This window comes from Eurosta solidaginis, chromosome X (assembly GCF_040869045.1).
Source record: "Eurosta solidaginis isolate ZX-2024a chromosome X, ASM4086904v1, whole genome shotgun sequence".
Taxonomy (NCBI): Eukaryota; Metazoa; Arthropoda; class Insecta; order Diptera; family Tephritidae; genus Eurosta; species Eurosta solidaginis.
The window spans coordinates 101,102,543-101,123,623 of NC_090324.1; positions in this window are offsets into that span (position 1 = coordinate 101,102,543).

Below are 21,081 nucleotides of genomic sequence, written 5' to 3' on the forward strand. Positions count from 1 at the left end.
GCAAAGCACGTGAGGGAAACTATATTAGATCAAGGCAAGAAAGCCAAGTATTTTGCTATTATCTTTGATGCTATGCCTGATGCTATGCCTGATGCTAGTCACGTTGACTACGTTCATTTTGCGCTAACTCCATTTCAATTCGAAAGCAACAAATTTTACAATTCAAGAACGGGTTTTGGCTTTCGCTTTGGCAATTACTTTCTTGGGAGTTGTACAAAAATGTTTTACTATTTTCAGCAGCACTCCACAACGATGGGACATCCTCAAAAAAAAATGTACCGAGCTCTCTTCATAGTCTTTCAGCCAAAAGCCAAATTTTACTGCGCGAGCATACAGAGATCTTACCGGCATTTTCAAGTATATCAACTAGTTCGAAAATATCTTGCTGTCCTCAATTTGGTTCAAAATACTGACTACCATTAATGAAAGAAACGTGGTCCTCCAAGCTAGAGACGCCACCATAGATGTTGAGGTCCGACATCTAGATGCCTTATTAGCTGATTTGAAGTAGACCAGGAACCAATGGCAAACAATTTTAAACGAATGCAAAACAGTTGCAATTCAATTGAACATCTCGCCAAAGTTTCCGAACATTCGAATGAGAAAACCCAAAAGACGTTTTGAAGATAATGACAGATGATCCCGAGCCAGATTTTAAAAACAATACATTCTTGGTGATCGTTGATTCGGTAATCACTGGCATTACTGAACGATTTGCAGCTATGAGAACTTTGAACGAGACCTTTTCTTTTTATGGCAACTTGAAGACATGGATGAAACTACGGTTCGGGCGAGCGCAGCAAAATTGATTGAAAAATACAAGCCGGACGTTTCTCAAAGCTTAAAATGCGAAATAATTCACTTGAAACCCATTTACGAAGCAAACTTTGATAAAGGTCTGTCACCATTGGAATCGCTAAATGACATCTATGTTCAAAACCTATATACAATTTTCCCCAACATTTGTGTTGCTTTACGTATCTTTTGCACTATACCTGTCACTGAAGCTAGTGCAGAACGTTCTTTAAGCGTGCTTCTAATAATCAAAAACTGTCATAGATCGTGTTCATCTTAAGAGCGAGTTTCAGGACTTGCCACGCTTTTATTGAATCCGTTTTGGCAAGACAGTTAAATTTTGATATTATTATAAAAAATTTTGCAGCAAAAAAAAGAAGAAAAGCCATTCTTTGATATCCGAAACTTCTATAATATTGAATAATTAAAATTTATAATCATTATTAAATTGATCAGAAATGAGTTTTTGCTAGCTGGCTTGAGGTCCGAATTGAAATAAAAACACAAGGGTTTTTTCTATATATTACCAATATATTTCGATTACATACGGTAATCGTCTTCAGGGTGAAAACTACAAAACACAAAAACAACAAAATAAATAAATAAATAACAAATTTTCTAACATACAAATTTTTAAAAAATTAATCACATACATTTTTTACACGTGTGTATCACTTTACGTGGAGTTTATCACTGATCGTTTGTTTGTCAACAAATATCTATGGAAGCTAGCGGAGTTATCTATGTCCGTTTTGTAGTTCATTCGTTTGCTGGTTGGTGTGTTAATAATGTGAAGCATTTCCAGAGTAAATCGTTTTGTGTAATGTTGTTCTTGTTGAAGAATAGTAGCTTTGTCAAAGTTTGGTGAGTGGGAGTTTTCAGTACAGTGGGTCATAAGTGCAGTTTTTTGGTTTGCAGTATGGTGGCAATATTTGTAATCCGATTTGTGTTGCGCTAGTCGAGTTTTAAGTTTGCCTTTTGTTGTTCCAACATATACGCTGTGGCATGGTTCGTTGTTTTTTCCATTGCAAGGGATTTCGTACACTATATTGCTTTTTTCTGTGTGAGGAAAATTTGATTTTGTTTGATTATATATATTTTTTAAACGACAAGAAGCAAAGCACGACAAACTGCATCAAAATCGAAATCATCTCTTTGTTGACAACAATAAAAATGAAGGTTGGTTCGTAAACAAAACGGAAGTCGAGTTTCCATCAGACATACAAACGCTTTTAACAAAAGGTCCAAAATTTGCGCTTCCAATCGAGAATACAAAATTTCCTTTATTCAAATATATAGCTGATGGAGAGGATCTTGTACAAACAATTAAAGTAAGAGAGAAACAAGAGGAAGCAAGAACAAGACTCTCATTACTTATAAAAGATCACACAACAACAAATAGGCAAAGTGCAATAGATCGTGCAATAACTGATACAGTGGGACGGACGCGGAAATTTCTTAGTAAAAATAAAAACATTCATATATTAACATCTGACAAAGGCAATAAAACGGTAGCTATGGATATAAGTGACTACAATAAGAAAATGGGCGATATATTAAACGACTTGACAATGTATAGGGTTCAAAGACAGGTAGGGTCGAGACTACAAAGTAAAAATAACAGTCTGGTCCAAAAACTTTATAAATTGTATTTAATTTCGAAAATGGAGAAAAATAAATTATCTACAACAACAGCTTTTCCTCCGAGGATATATGGACTACCAAAACTACATAAGGAAGGAACACCGCTCATGCCAATCTGTTCGGCCACTGGATCACCAGCACACAGCCTATGCAAATATATAGCAGATATATTAAAAAACGCAACAGCAAACTCGGCATACAACATCAAACATACACTTGAGTTTAAAACAAAAATTAACAACACCTACATGCATTTCTGACATTGACGTAATTTCCCTGTTTCCCAGCATTCCCACACAATTAGCCCTTGAGATCATAAGAGACAATTGGATGAAAATAGAACAACACACAAATATACCAAAAAAACTGTTTATGGAAATACTTACGTTTTGCATCGAAGAAAATAGGTATTTCAAATTCAATGATATATTGTATACACAGCTAAAAGGATTGCCGATGGGATCCCCAACATCACCAGTAATTGCCGATATAGTGATGGAAAAACTATTAGAGAACACAACAACAAAATTAGCAAGAGTACCCAGAATACTCACATAATATGTCGACGATCTATTTGCTATAATACACGAAGATAATGTATAAATTTTACAACGGAACTTGAAGAAGACGGAAAACTACCATATCTTGACTCGATTGTTATTAGAAGCAAAAATGAATTGAAGTTAAAGTGGTATAAGAAATCAACATCAACAGGACGAATCATCAACTTTTATTCAAAGCATCCAAAGACGATGATAATGAATACAGCAATGGGCTGTATAAGAAGAATTTTAGAAATTATGGACGACACTTACCACGAGGAAATTAAAAATGAAATAAAACTATCATTAAGGAAAAATGATTTTCCTGAAAACATAATTAAAACCCTGTTAAATAAATATCAAGAAGAAAAGAATCAAGAAAGAGAAAAAGAAAAACCCCAGAAAATATTTAAGTCAGTATCTTATGTGCCAAAATTGTCGGAACGATTGGCCAAATCAGACTGCTACAACAAAGATGATGTAAAAATTGCCCATAAGCCGATAAAAACTTTAAAAAACATATGTAATCAAACAAAATCAAAAATTCCGCATACAGAAAAAAGCAATATAGTGTACGAAATCCCTTGCAATGGAAAAAACAACGAACCATACTACAGCGTATATGTTGGAACAACAAAAGGCAAACTTAAAACTCGACTAGCGCAACACAAATCGGATTACAAATATTGCCACCATACTGCATTTATGACCCACTGTACTGAAAACTCCCACTCACCAAACTTTGGCAAAGCTACTATTCTTCAACAAGGACAACATTACAGAAAACGATTTACTCTGGAAATGCTTCACATTATTAACACACCAACCAGCAAACGAATGAACTACAAAACGGACGTAGATAACTCCGCTAGCTTCTATAGATATTTGTTGACAAACAAACGATCAGTGATAAACTCCACGTCAAGTGATACGCACGTGTAAAAAATGTATATGATAAATTTTTTAAAAATGTGTATGTTAGAAAATTTGTTATTTATTTATTTATTTTGTTGTTTTTATGTTTTGTAGTTTTCACCCTGAATACGATTACCGTGTGTAATCGAAATATATTGGTATTATACAAAAAAAAACCCTTGTGTTTTTATTTCAATTCGGACCTCAAGCCAGCTAGCAAAAACTGATTAGTTAACAACAAGGTCGCCAAAATCAAAATTTATTAAGACCGAAGGCACGCCGTATACATTCAACAACAAAAATGGATTATACTCAAATCAAAACCAACAGCAACAACGGCAGAGCATTAATAAATAAATTACAACATATATCAAAAAAAAGTGGTAAAGCATAAATGTAATATTAAGTTCCTTTTAAAGTGCAGAAAATCTAAATTAGTTCCTAATCTTATTAAAAATTCTACAAAATGTAATAGCGTGTTCATATTTGATCGTTATACACAAACAGACATAGACAGAACTTTAGATAGACATACATATTGTTTTCACACAAAAATACTTAGTCTGCTAATAAAACAAAAACACAACATACTAAAAAGACAGCAGCAACAGATGGAACAAACAAAAACAAAACTTAAGGAATGTCTAAACGCGGGAGATTTTGAGAAATTGCTTCAAAGTGAAACAAAAGCCGCAGAAAAACTCACAACAACTCTAAAGAAACGACAAGAAGCAAAGCACGACAAACTGCGTCAAAATCGAAATCATCTCTTTGTTGACATCAATAAAAATGAAGGTTGGTTCGTAAACAAAACGGAAGTCGAGTTTCCATCAGACATACAAACGCTTTAGACCGACCACACAATTACTAAAACAATTGCATTGTGTGTAAAAATTGAGTGACAACTCCCGACAGTGTGCTAAAAGAAAATGTGGACTGTGAAGATCGAAATTTAAAAGGACTCTGGTTATTTGATTTCAAGATAATCCTAACAATACTTACTTATATTCATATTCAGAACGCGGAGGTCAAGCTAGCCAGATAAAACTTTTTTATAAAAGAAGGTATGGTGTTTCTTCAATGCAAAATTTACTTAAAAAAATCACTTTTTCATTAAGAAAGAACTATAAAACAAAGTAAATGTAAAGATAGAAATATATATTTTCAAAACATAAAGTTATTCAATAAAAAAAATGTATAAAAATTAATAAAACTAAGTAGAACGTATAAAAAGTTACTTATATTAAATTGTCAATATTTATTAATAATTAATTAATTATTATTAATTATTAATATTTAAATCGTCAATATTAATATGTATGTTCAAAGGAACTTAATAATACTAACTAAAACGTATTAAAAGTCACTTTAACCTTGCAGCATATTGTTTTTATTTGTGCCTAAAATGTAGCATGGACTTTTCCTTTTGCATTCACTGTTGATTTTAGTGAGTGACAAGCGAAAGCAAACGATCGCGATCGCACATCGTTAGTATCTGTGTGAAAATACGAACTCAAATTGCACAATGTGCAACTTTTGGCCGGCTCTGCTTTAGACAAAAGGTCCAAAATTTGCGCTTCCAATCGAGAATACAAAATTTCCTTTATTCAAATATATAGCTGATGGATAGGATCTTGTAAAAACAATTAAAGTTAAAGAGAAACAAGAGGAAGCAAGAACAAAACTCTCATTACTTATAAAAGATCACACAACAACAAATAGGCAAAGTGCAATAGATCGTGCAACAACTGATACAGTGGGACGGACGCGGAAATTTTTTAGTAAAAATAAAAACATTCATATATTAACATCTGACAAAGGCAATAAAACGGTTGCTACAATAAGAAAATGGGCGATATATTAAACGACTTGACAATGTATATGGTTCAAAGACAGGACCCTACATCGAGACTACAAAGCAAAAATAACAGTCTGGACGAAAAACTTTATAAATTGGATTTAATTTCGAAAATGGAGAAAAATAAATTATCTACAACAACAGCTTTGCCTCCGAGGATATATGGACTACCAAAACTACATAAGGAAGGAACACCGCTCAGGCCAATCTGTTCGGCCACTGGATCAGCAGCACACAGCCTATGCAAATATATAGCAGATATATAAAAAAACGCAACAGCAAACTCGGCATACAATATCAAAAATACACTTGAGTTTAAAGCAAAAATTAACAACACCAACATTTCTGACAATGAAAAGATAATATCTTTCGACGTAATTTCCCTGTTTCCCAGCATTCCCACACAATTAGCCCTTGAGATTATAAGAGACAATTGGATGAAAATAGAACAACACACAAATATACCAAAAAAACTGTTTATGGAAATACTTACGTTTTGCATCGAAGAAAATAGGTATTTCAAATTCAATGATATATTGTATACAGCTAAAAGGATTGCCGATGGGATCCCCAACATAACCAGTAATTGCCGATATAATGCTGGAAAAACTATTAGAGAACACAACAACAAAATTAGCAAGAGTACCCAGATTACTCACAAAATATGTCGACGATCTATTTGCTATAACCCTGCAGTCAAACCAACTAGTTGTATACTAGAAGAATACTAGTTTGCCAAAAAACTATACTAGTATAAGTTCTGTCTTTTTCCCATATTACCAACTGGTATTTTTAACACGGCGATGTCCTACGAAATATCAATTGCCAGCCTCTGCATCAGCATCATACCAATTGACAAACTAGTCATTATATACACCAACAGCATACCAGATGACATACTTGTCAGCATACCCATCAGACTCATAACAATTAACATACTAGTCAGCCTTTGCGCCAGCATTATACCAGATGGCATACTAGTTATTATATACACCAATATCATACCAATTGACACACTAGTCAGTAGACTGAATTGGTCCCCATACAAAAAAAAAAAAGCTGCTAATGTCCGCCCCTAAATTTGAAGATTATGTTGAGAGGGTTTCGAAAAATTTTTTTTTAATTTTTTTTGATCCTTCGAAATACAGCCAAAAAGGTTTTTTCGTTGTAACTTGGTTATTTGACGACCGATTTTTAAAATTGATATGCCATTATTTTGGCCTTGAGAAGCTCCACATTTCCGTTTAATGCCCTTTTAAGCTATGAAGTCGTTTTCACATGATTAGGTCAGCTAACAAAATTTTACCCCCCCCCCCCCCCCCCCCCCCCCCTAATGTATGTTTTTTTCCTTACCAAACGAAAGTACTTAAAAATTCAAGAAAATGTTGCTTTGAAACCATATTACTAAAATAATAAAGAAGTTATAGCACTTTCAATATTTATTGCAACTGTTATTTTACCTGATTCTTATTCACCCTTATCGCGAAGTTAACGCGGAAAAGTGTTCGCCTTCACTTCTTTTGTTCGGGTGAACTTTCTCCGCCCATCGGCAATTTCGGGCGAACAAAAGTTCACTTCGAAACAGCTGATGCTCTATTGCGAATTGGTAGTGAACAAATAATTTACTTACAATTGTGTAAATTTTTTAACTAAGCATATATTTCCTTAAAATAGAACAAAAATAGAAATACAAAATTCTAAAAATAATGTTTAGTATTGCACTTAGGTTGATATTGATTGAGCGTGAGTAGAATATACATAAATGTGAAAGCGTTTCGGAGGCAATTAATGGACAGTTCTAACCCTTTGGAGCTAATGATTGACTGTAAGCTAAAAATTACTATTTTCAGCACATTTCAATAACAAGTTAATTTTTTTCAATTACAATATTACAGGCTAAACAAGTCGGCATTGTAATATTTGCTAGTTATTCTTACCACTCCTTGCCACCATTGCAGCAAAAATTTGGAGTTCCACTAATTGTAAAATTGTGTACATGCCTTCGTTTTTTCGCATAAGGAAAAGGCGTTGGAAAGGACCATGAAGTGGGTCTTAGCCAATCTTGTTTCAGTGAGGTGCTCAACATTTTGGAACCGTTGCTTTGTCCGCAATGGATAACTTGGCCAACTGATACGTTTTCATAAAAAATAGAATTTACAGCAATACAGGAATTTCACTTCTTCCACTCAGCTTCCGATTGTGCATTATTTATTGATTTATTTCTAATAATAAAAGAACATATAATTATAAGAGTATCAAATTTCAAAACAAAAAATTACTTAAATTTTGTTTTCCTCTCGTTCGCCTGTAAAATATAAGTGAACAAATTTGGGTGTTCATTTCGCCCGAACAAAGAGTTGCCGATAAGGTGAAATCTTTTTCGAACACGAAAAATTTTTTCGCCACCCTGTGCGATAGGGTGAACAAAAACTGTGAATATTTTCGGGTGAAAATAAAACTCGCGATAAGGGTGATTATACTTAGACCTGAAACTCATAATATTTTTGTAGGAAAAATTACAGAGTTTGGATTGAAAAGTTAATAAAGATATGCCAAATATCAGGAATAGGGGAAGTCAAAGTAAATAAGTGAGTCAAACCTGTAGTTTCGTATTTATAATAATAACGTTATGCGACAAAATCAACTTTTTTTATGGGTATTGGACAAAACCCACTTTTTTGTAGAGATTGAGTCTTAAGTAAACAAAGTACTATCTCCGTTTTTCCCACATTAAATCCCTCAAGCCAAGAGAACTTCTAGCGTTTATCATGGAAGTCGGATGGGATGAGGTGCTGACCAAAGGTCGCAGTGCAATCCTCAATAAATTATCTATCTATCTAACGGAGATGGGACGAACCAGTAGTGGTTGACTGTGTAAAAACAGGCCAAGCTGCACTAGCGCCGTCCTGTCATGAGTGTTAATGGAGTTCAGAATGGTGGTAGTGATATGCACTTTACGGAAGTCGTGCTTATGGCTGGATAACCGAACTATTTCATTTAATTGAGGGAATCATAACGGCTTTAAACGTTTTCGTTACTGACTAAAGGGATAATATCGGTAGATACTGGCTGGGTTTCCGGTCTTTCTCTGTTATTCTGGAAAGGCATAGGCTTGTAACGACAAGTAGAAAAAATGTCCTAGGCTACTGATGCCCTCATGGCACAGGTGTTTTGGCATCGGTATAGGTCTTCCGTCTGGGACAAATTGGCTACAGAAAGCACTCGCGCATTTGCTCGAGCCGACAGACGAAATTATAGTCATATGAATTATTTAAATACTAACTAGTATTAATAACACCACAAAATTATAGCCAATGAACTAGAGTTGGGTCGTTTCGTTCTGAACTTGTTCAATTGACCGGGTCTCTCAACTGAACAAGTGAACTAGATCTTCGATTCTATTTGTTCTTTTAGTTCATTTGTTCCTTTAGTTCGTTTTATCTAATGTTATTCTTTCTCTCATATCGTTCGCGAACATACATACGTAAATTCATACATACATACGCAGAAATTCACAGTGAGCACGAATGTCGATGATGCCACTTACACTAAAGATATGTGTGGTCACCTTTGTGTGTGGCACTGCTACATGCACATTTAAATATACCTACACAAAGCATTGCTGCATATACACCCCAATCTATACTTGTAGGCCTTTTCTGCGGGGGCGAGCAGCAGTGAACAAATTTGCTTGAAAAAAAAAAGAACAAATGAACAAAAAGAACAACTTGTTCGTTCATCAGAAAAAGAACGAAAGATTCGAATCTCTGAAATGAACGAAAAAGCACAACTCTACAATGATCCATTCTAAAACTGACCAGTATGATGAACGCCACACAATTCTAGTCAATTAACTACTCATATACTAACTAGTATGAATAACACCACAAAATTATAGTCAATGAACTATTCAAAAGCTGACTGGTATTAATAAACCCACAAAATTCTAGTCAATGAACTAGAATGTTTGCTGACTACTTTGGATTTTGACTGCAGGGAATACACGAAGATGATGTACAAAGTACGCTGGACACACTAAACTCTTTCAACAAATATATAAATTTTACAACGGAACTTGAAGAAGACGGAAAACTACCATATCTTGACTCAATTGTTATTAGAGGCAAAGATGAATTGAAGTTAAAGTGGAATAAGAAATCAACCTCAAGAGGACGAATCATCAACTTTTATTCAAAGCATCCAAAGGCGATGATAATGAATACAGCAATGGGTTGTATAAGAAGAATGTTAGAAATTACGGACGACACTTACCACGAGGAAATTAAAAATGAAATAAAACTATTATTAAGAAGAAATGATTTTCCTGAAAACATAATTAAAACCCTGTTAAATAAATATCAAGAAGAAAAGAATCAAGAAAGAGAAAAAAAAAAGAAAAACCGCAGAAAATATTTAAGTCAGTAGCTTATGTGCCAAAATTGTCGGAACGATTGGCCAAGTCAGACTGCTACAACAAAGATGAAGTAGAAATAGCCCATAAGCCGATAAAAACTTAAAAAAGCATATATAATCAAACAAAATCAAAAATTCCACATACAGAAAAAGCAATATAGTATACGAAATCCCTTGCAAACAACGAACCATACTACAGCGTATATGTTGGAACAACAAAAGGCAAACTTAAAACTCGACTAGCGCAACACAAATCGGATTACAAATATTGCCACCATACTGCACTTATGACCCACTGTACTGAAAACTCCCACTCACCAAACTTTGACAAAGCTACTATTCTTCAACAAGAACAACATTACAGAAAACGATTTACTCTGGAAATGCTTCACATTATTAACACACACCAGCAAACGAATGAACTACAAAACGGACGTAGATAACTCCGCTAGCTCCTATAGATATTTGTTGACAAACAAACGATCAGTGATAAACTCCACGTCAAGTGATACACACGTGTAAAAAATGTATGTGATTAATTTTTTAAAAATTTGTATGTTAGAAAATTTGTTATTTATTTATTTATTTTGTTGTTTTTATGTTTTGTAGTTTTTACCCTGAAGACGATTACCGTGTGTAATCGAAACATATTGGTAATATATAAAAAACCCTTGTGTTTTTATTTCAATTCGGACCTCAAGCCAGCTAGCAAAAACTGATTAGTTAAGAACAAGGTCGCCAAAATCAAAATTGATCAGAAATGTATTAAAATGTTACCAAATAACTAGAAAAGATTATTTGAAACAACATGTGGCTGTTAAAAGATAATTTTTTTCTACGTTTCAATAAAACAGTAGAAATATTAAATATTCTGTGTTAATTTTATTTTCAGCTCTTAGTCCAAAAATCATTTATTTGATGTTGCAAAAATTTTTTTGATGTAATCCATCAATAATGATTCATGACTGAGACGTCATTAATTCAAATTAATCAAATGTATTAGTGGATTTTTTATAGGGGCCCTTAAATTGTTTAGTCCCGGGCCCGGATTTTCTCTCTACGGCCCTGGAGCACGTGTTTCTGTTTATGGCTGATGGAACTGCACGTCGATCCGACTGCTTACCGGGTGTATTCGATGCCTTCCGGGACTTTTACATCCATTGAGAGTTTGAGGGTTTTATTTTTTGACTTTATTGTTTTTTTTTTTTTTTTTAAATACTTAAACGACCGTGTGACTTGCGTGATCATACACCATCGAATAAAAATAAACTTTTCGACACGCCTTAATACCTTGATGTCTCCAACCAGAGAGAACGAGATCAATTTGGCGGAAATAGATCGTGCTCTCGTCTTTAACTCCCCATTTTCTCAAACCCATCATGCCTGCAGTTAGACCATTTGCCACAGGTGTTGCCACTGAACTACGTTTTGTAACTTTAACCCTTTGACGGCCAATAATGCTAACTACCTAGCCTTTCTCATTTAGGAAACACCTATGAATATTTCTATCAGAAAAGGTTTTCCAAATCGAAGCCGCGCTCACAAAGCAGGTTCCGGGTAAACTATATGGAGCATATATTTTGAACGGGAGCTGAAAAAGGCGGTAAATTAGCATGGCTGTATGTCCTTCGCATGATATGTACTTAAGATTCTCCCGTCTAAGTCTTCCAAAACATAGTATGACGAACCCAGTTTTTCTCGAACCCTAGCCCTGAGAAATGTTTTCAAAAGCTTTGAATTAAATTGTCTCGCCATATTGCTTTGTGCAAAGTTCCTACGTAAAATCTCTTGCCCTAGTTCGTATGTTATTTCCCGTGACCGTAGGTTAAAATAACTTTCATTGCGATCATGTACTCCTTTCAGATTTTGCCTAACAATATCTCGAATATTCAAAAGTTTGTCGGTACGTGTTTGACTGGTTTCTGCTATACCCTCAGTGGTCATTTCGATATTTTTCAAAAGTTCATAAGTCTCGCCGTGCATCACCATATGCTGACCGAATAAAACAAAATAAAGACTATCACCTATCGATTGATGGAAGGAGCTCCGAAGTGTCGCATTTATACTGCTAAGTTGGCAATCCCATTCTCGCTGATCGCTTTGTATGTACGCCCTCAAAGCTGCATTTATGGAACGATTTAAGCGCTATGAAGCGTTGCTCTGAGGCGAATACACCGCGGTCAGCGTATGCTTGACCCCACACTTGGTCAAAAATGCATCGAACTCCTTCGACCGAAACTGACTACCATTGTCGCTTGCCACAAATTCCGGTACACCAAACAAATTAAAAACTTGCTCTTTGAAAAACCTTACAATTGGACTGGTCGTGAACTTCTTTAAAGGGCACATAAAACTGAATTTAGACAGGTGATCCAAAACAACTAGAATACCTATAAACCCATTTTTCGATCTGGGAAAGGGACCGACTACATCAACATATAGGCGCTGAAAAATCCATTCCACGGGTTCAATTTTTCCCTTTGGTTGACGTAAAATATTGGTGGGGTGTTTAGTTATTTTACAAATCTGACAGTTGTTCACATATTCTTTCACTGATCGGTATAAACCGGGCTAATAGACGTAACGACGCGCCCTTTCTATCGTTTTAGCTACACCTCCATGTGCGCTAGTGGGAATATCATGCGCCTGTTTTAAAACCTCTCTTCGAAGCGATTTCGGAACAACCAACTTCCATGTAGCATTCTCCTCAACCGAATCACCGGAATAGAACTCAGTACGATGATAAATGAATTTATCTGCGATTTTGAAGTCGGGATAGTTTTCCGATTCTAGTTAAGCCTTTGTCCGTCAAAGAAATTGATTCGAACTAGCATTTCAGTTTAAAATATACTATTAATTCGAATTAAAATAAATTCTTTATAACCGCTATCAACACTCAAGGCAGTGTTTGTCTGATATTTCCACATTATATGAATTTACTTTACCTCCCTCGATATTAGTTTGTTGCTTGACTGGTTACAGAACCGGTAAAATCCCAATTGCCCCAATTCCAAGTCATGACATCAAAATGAAAAAAAAGTACATGTTTATAATAGTTCGATTAGATTGCGAAAGGTTAAATTAACTAATCTAAGTTAACTCTTCCTAATTCCAGACACCTCCAATCAACTAAAAAATAGAAATTCTTCCTAACTGGTTATTAAAGAGGCCAAAGCTATGAAATGAGTTGAAATGAAATGAAAATAAACTTCTAAGGAGCCCCACGTTGAGCGGCATTTTGTGATGATGTTAACCAATTAAGCTACCTCTGACGAGGCCTTGTACGTGACGAGGCCTTGTACGTGACGAAGCACACCAAATCTGTCACATACCACCAAGGCAAAGTTAAAACAATCGTATCTCTCTGTGTATTGTGAACTTTTGTTTCTATCCATATCTTCTTGAACCGGTGGCGGTGCGTATTTTGAATCATCGGGATCTTGGTATGTTGGCATTGATGACATAGACGTTGCTCCTTGCTCTTCAGTTTCCACCATAAATGCATCCATTGTTAGTCTTCTCTGATTATGTCGATCGTGCATGAACTCTTTGAGGCGTTCGGGAATCCAGCCGCATGCACATGGAGCTGCCTTCAAATCGCATTTACATGTTCCAATGTAAAAAACTGTTTCCAGAGATTTTACATACTCTGTAAATTGTTGGGTGTTGTTTCTTCTCTTGATTTGCTCTTGATACTTGTCAAGCAATTTATTCAATTTATTAAATACACTTTTTTTCAGCATTATTTCCATACCAAGTTTTTCCCAAATTCCAATCAACTTATCTTGTTCTTGAATAGTGAATGATTTATGGGAAAACTTTTTTTGTTCTGTTTTAGCACGTTCGCTTAAGTAAAAATAATATCTCAAGATATCCAGATGGGTTGGTAAATTAAGATCAGTTAAATCAGTAGACACACCAAAAACAGTAACATCATGCTTGGGTATATGACTCATTGGGTTTTCGATAGTTGTTGATGTAGTTGCTTCACCTTGCGGTGTAGAGGATGGTGGATTCATTGTAAAATTCTTGATTTGGAATGGTCACTTCACTTATTATTTTTTTTGAAATATTTTTTTATCTGAAGTTAGCACTTCACACTTTGAGTTCTTCACAACGACTTAATGCATTCACAAAAACTGTTGCGTTATATATGGTCTACGAGACGAGGTAATAAGAATGAAATGGTAACTTCAATTCTACCTGCTGTGTCTTGTGGTGACTTAAAAAAAACAATACAAGCAATTTTACGATCTGCAATTGTGTCACAGTGATATCTTCATTTTTAAAACGGTTGAATAAAAAACCCACACAGCTATGTTTACGACATGCAAATGCATCACAGTGATGCCTTGGGGTCGGTCATACATTTGGACTCGATTGGACCACTCTAAATGGGTCAATGTGGGATTTTTCAAAATTTCCCCCTACCCAAAAGTTCGACCGAAATTGGGGGACATCAGAATTCGTTTTAGAAGTATGGTTCCTTCGGCAAAGTTTCTTATTTTGATCCCTAGAATGATTTTCACAGAGCAATGGGCGATTTTTTGCCTCCCCACAAATCGACCCGGCCTAGTATATATATATATATATATATATATATATCAACAAACCGCAAACTACATACCGACACAGACACACCCATCCATATACATACATTTAGATAAGGGCTACTTGTCTCAATGTATATAAATTGGACATCTTTTCGGTAAAAAAAATGTGGTAAATTGTTTTAAAGCCCCTCAGCACTCATCTATATTTCACGGATAAACATTTTATAAGGATTTTCAGCCGTGTTTAACCAGGATCACTTCTAGTAAACAGTAATAAACTTTAATACTTATACATCATTACTTCTTTAACACCGTTGCTTATTGTAGGCATATTCCACATTATGGATCAAGCTCTTAAAGATTTAAAAGCAATTTCAAAGGAAAAAAGCTCGAAAAAGCCAATTAATAAAAAAATAAAAATGTATCCGTGTAGCTCTTGTGAAAAGATATATACTCGGAAGAGGAGTTTAGATAGACATATTACAATGAAACTTCAAGTTATAAAAAAAGCCCCCATTTTTTGCGAGCAATTTAAAATTCAAGTGAAACAAAATGTATGTGCAGCACACTTGAGAACAAATATGCATAAAAAGAATTGTATGCATAATGTAAATAGTAATGCTAAATGTATAAACGCTATGTTTAATAATCGTATTGAGACATACGTTTTGCAAAACGATCAAGCCAATGATTTAATTGTTGAACATTTTTTTGAAAAACATTTTAACGAATTATCTGCACTTTTACAGAAATCTATAGAAAAGCATGAAAGCATCAAATTTAACTTTGATTTATTTTGTAAATATATTCAAATAAAATAAAATATTGAAGAATTTGCTATAACGTCACACCAAACATTAATGACTGAAGCATTTATGGAGAACAATAATGTTGGTGAAATAATTAAGGAAAAGTTTAGTAATTTGATTGAAAAAATGAAAACATTTCAAGAGCGAGATAGCGGTTGGAGTCTAAGTGAAATTATCCATCTAGAAGTAAACATAAATAAATACCAACCAATTAGAGGCTCATTATATATAACACTACCAAAAGTAATAGCATTAATATTGGTAACAATGATATATATTGCTTTAAGTGGGCCATAATTTCATCTCTTTACCAACCCTAAACACATGGACAAAGGTGTTCTTCATATCACATTAGAAAAATCCAAGATTCCATTATAACTTTAATTAATAATAAAGTAGTCAACTTTGAAAATTTAAGTTTCCCATTACAAATAAATATTGAAATATTTGAATCAAATAATCCAGATAATAGTGTAAATGTGTTTGGTATAGAAGACAATTTGGTAGTAGGACCCTATTATTTAACAAAAGAAGAAAAATCACATCACATTAATCTTATTTCTTTATACAGTGATGATTTCAATGAAAGCCATTATGTTTGGATAAAAATTTTAAGTAGATTAATGAGGGATCAAGTTACAAGACATAAGAATAAATTTTATTTTTGCAATACATGTCTAATACATTTTGATAAGGAAGAAAAATTACTAACCCATGAAAAGCATTGAAGAAAAATTGTAACACGCATGCCTACACCTGAGAAAAGAATGCTAAAATTTGAAAATTACAGAAAACAATTAGATGTACCATTTACTATATATGCAGATTTCGAATGTATTCTAAAACCAATAGATATTCAAAATTCTGGTAGGACTCAATGTGTGCTAGAACATATTCCTTATGCCTATTTTTATTTTATTAAGAGCTCATATAATAAACAACTGAATCGTTTTAAATATATAGCGGTGTTGATGCTCCAAAACATTTTTTTAAAAGTATTTTCGATGATGTTTTAGGTATTTACCACCTATATTTGAGTAAAATAGTTAGAATGCATCCATTAACTGCCAACCAACTTAGACGTCAAAACGAGAATATATTTTGCCATATTGGTGGAATGGAACTTTTATTAAATGATAGGGTCATTAATCCTACTTCTATTCTGGTTCTTGCCAATTGATATTCACATCACTGCGACATCTGTTGCAGAACGAAGGTGAAAATTGGACTTAATTGATGGCAATGCTGCCATAGTGTCATATTTTATTGATACTTTTTCCCCGTGCTCTGGGAAGTAAACGAAAACTTTCTTTTTAAGATTGCATGGGATAACGCGATCCATCAACCTACACATCGTTTTGGGTGCATTGCACAGGCCGAACGGCATCACAGCGTATTGGTATGGTGATCGATTTGGCACTGTGAAGGCAGTTTTTTCGCGAGAAGTCATTTATAGAGGGATCTGCCAGAAGGCATCATTCAAATCCAGACTAGAAATGAATTCCGCTCGCGGTAGCCGGGACAACATACCCTCGATGTATACGCCTCTTTCACTGTAAGAGCACCTTTCTACTGTCTAAGCAAAGTCGCATCTTTCCTGGTTTACGGACTAAAACCACTGATGAATACCACGGGTTACTGGACTCCTCTCTAACCCCAAGCGATAGCATACGATCGATTTCGTCGCACACTAGTTTCTCTACTGCAGGAGAAATCGGAATATGCCATTGCTTGACGATTTTAGATTCACCAACATCGATGGCATGCTCCACCAGTGAGGTTTTGCCGAGTCCGTGCACTTCAAAACTTGGAAAACATGCTATAGCAGAGTTAAGGATAGATTGTTGTTGGCACGTTAAAGCGTGTCTATTGGGAACTGATCCAACTTTACTAATTTCGCTAACAACATTTACTGCGATCTTAAACGCCTTCCAAAAGTCTATTCCAAGATATAGGTTTTGAACCAGAGAAGGGATTACATAATATTCGATCTGATGCGATTCAGACTTGTACGTCACACTAAGTTTTATTATGCCCGCCACATCTCACCTAGAACCGTCTGCTGTTCGAACACATGGCCGTATCCTTTTAGCGCCTTTGTTTTCAGCTAATAGCTCAGTTGCTAAATCAGCATCGATACAACTAGCTGACGCTCCGGAATCAAGGAATAAAGGGTAGGTTTTATTAAAAATCGATACTAAAGCATATGGTCTAAGATCATTTGCTTGTTGGAAAATTTGGGAAATGGAACTTAAACTCTTTTTTTCGACTTTATGGTCGACCAAAACTTACGTGCTCTCTCCGCCGATCGAGTACGTTTAAAGATTTCTTGATGAAATGGTATAATCGGGAACAACGGTGGAATAGGTTTGGAAACTTGTCAATCATTTTTAAGAATGGTTACAAGAATGCTCGATTCTCGGCATACGAGAGCAGAAACTTCTTCTTCTGGTACTAATTCAACTTCTTCCACCTCTGCTACCTACCTTCGTTGCCCATAAAACGGTCTCGTTTCTTGAGATTTTCCTTGAATCTCCGCAGCTCAGTTATAGTGCGAATATCCAGATGCAAAAGCTCTAAACGAATGTCAGGTTGTAAGTTCCGTATAATAGTCTCAACCATCTCTTGTTCAGTTAGAGGTCTACGCAATCCGAGTGTCAAACGATTCCACAATTTTCTGTTTCCTATTACGAATAGTTTCTAATATATCGAAATCTGTTCTAAAATCTTTGAAATTTCTACGCATGTCATCGCATATGTCTGCCCAATCAAGTGCGTTTGCTGATCGATGATAACGCCAGAACTAGTTTGGCCTTGTCTTCAAAGAACACATGAATGTTTTGACATAATAAATTGTAATCCCCACGAAGAGTAGACCGAGTTAAAGCGTTAACCCTATATATAAACTTATCTACCGTAATGACATCGAGCGACCCGTCAAATGATAGTTTCCAACCGGAAACGATTTTTGCAGCTACAGATACTGGAAAAGTATCCCCATTAGAACGAAAACGTACAACATTCACGTTCTCGCGGTTTTCGTGAACAGAAGTTAATCCATTTTCGACTACTACTCGATGGTTTTCAGTACCAGAACGAGACGCGTTCAAATTCATGTTGCTCAAGTAACTTCCAAGAGAATCTGCTACTGCCCTACTGATTTCCTCTTGTATTTGTCTAGATGCACGTTTTTCGTATTCCCTGGAGGACTGTTCTAACATACTCTGCATATGCCTTTGATTGACACCCTGACCTGAGGTTTGTGAACTTCGTGTATGATTTCCACGATTCCTACCACGCCAATTCCCCTGGTTCAGTATACGAGAATTTGAAGACAATTCGTTACCCCTAGACCTTGTCATCGGACCCTCTCGTCTTGGTATTGCACCTTGACTAGTAGAAGCATCTCAACTTTTTGTTGAATCTTGCTCGTAGAAACTTTTTAAAGATTCTGTTTCACACGAGCGCCTACATAAAGGACAACCACTATTCTCAGTCAATCACCTAGTTATGCAAGATCGATGGAATATATGTTGGCATGGAGTCATGCAACCATTCGCTTCGGAGATTTCCTCGTTACAAATGGTACATATTCCACACTGAACATTTAAGTTCACAAAATCATCAGAGCTTTGCCGAACTGCCATTATTATTTTCTAACCAAGAAAAAAAAAATAACTAATCGAAAAATAATTTGCTTTTCGCTTTTTGCAATTTTAAAGTAAAAAAATTAAAAATTGTTGTACTAAGTAGCTTATCGCATGTGAATAAAAAGGCGATGTGAGAGTGATTCTAATTAAGCCTTCGTCCGTAGAAGATATTGATTCGAAATAGCATTTCCGTTTAAAATAAACTATTAAATCGAATTAAAATAAATTCTTTATAACCGGTATCAACACTCAAAGCAGTGTTTGTCTGATATTTCCACATTATATGAATTTGCTTTACCCCACTCGACATTAGTTTGTTGCTTGACTGGTTACGGCACCGGTAAAATCCCAGTTGCTCCAATTCCAAGTCATGACATCAAAATTAAAAAAAAGTACATGTTTATAATAGTTCGATTAGATTGCGAAAGGTTAGATTAACTAATCTATATTAACTCTTCTTAATTCCAAACACCTCCAATCAAATGAAAAATAGAAATTCTTCCTAACTAGTTAGTAAAGAGGCCAAAGTTATCGTTGATACTGAATCCCAAATCAGGAACAAATTTCCAAAAAAAAAAAAAGAATAAAAATTTTATAAAGGACATCAAGAGATAAAACTCTTAGGAGCCCCACGTTGGGCGCCAGTTTGTGATGATGTTAACCAATTAAGCTACCTCTGACGAAGCCTTGTACGTGACTAAGCGTGTATGCTAGTTAAAACCAGGTCTGAGCTCGTTGGATTGAGGTGGTTCTTGGTTGCCACATGTGTACAGGGGTCAACCTAACACACAAAAAAAATTCGTGCAAATATTTGGATGGAACCAGGCATACAAAAAAAAAAATCTAAAAAGTTTAACCCCGAAACCCCCTAAAGATATGACAGACAATCGGAAACGGAATAAATCGGAAATGCAGCCGATCGAACCGGGGAAGCAATAAAGCCGCTTCCCTTCCCTCCTCCTAATCAACCATGAGAGATATATTTTGAAACCCATCCATGCTTATCCGAAGACCTAGATCACACCACATCCTTTTTAAATAAATATTTAGCACCAGGCACCAAGCGCCTCTAATTTATTATACGAAAAAGTGTTAAACTAAATAATTAAATAATAAATATTAAAGTTTATAATATAAAAAGGATAGGGTGCTTGAAAAGTAAAAACCTGAAAACTAAAGTTTATAAAAAATATAAAAAGCGAACAAAAATAAACAGTTTAGTTAAAGAAATAAATATCTTCAGTGCAAAAAGAAGTATGCATACAAACATACATATACATATTCGTATACATAAAAAGTGTACAGTAGGGAGAACCAAAAAAAAAAAAATATCATATCAAAATTTCTCATCGAAAAAACAAAACCCGAAAAGAAAATTTAAATTAAGCTAAAAAATACTGTGAGAATATAACAGATATAATAAAGTGCCATTAAGAAAAAAAAGTATTTGTGAAGAAAATTACTTACCGGAAAAAAAAGTTCACTTACCTGAAAAAGAAAATCACTTACCTCGGAAAAGTGGCACTTACCTGGAAAATAAAATTATACTTACCCTCTGGAAAACTCATTTTCAACAAAAAAATTTCAAAAAATTATAAAAAAGGATAAGTGCTGGTTTTAAGTGCTAAGGCACAGAAGAGTGTCTCTTAAAACCATAAATATTTATTTCATAGCACGAGCAGTAGACCTGCAAGAGTGGTACAAAGCAGATTCGAAAGAAGCCAACAACAGCAACGTGAGTCCCAGCAACAGAAGCAACAGAAAGGTAACGGGTTCATCGGCTAAGAGGATATCAAGGTACAGTACATTCAAAACATATTAGAATTGAAACCAGCGGTAAGTGCGCATATATTACGTATGTAAGTCTCATAGCGGTTCCAATTTACGGTAAATTCGAAATAC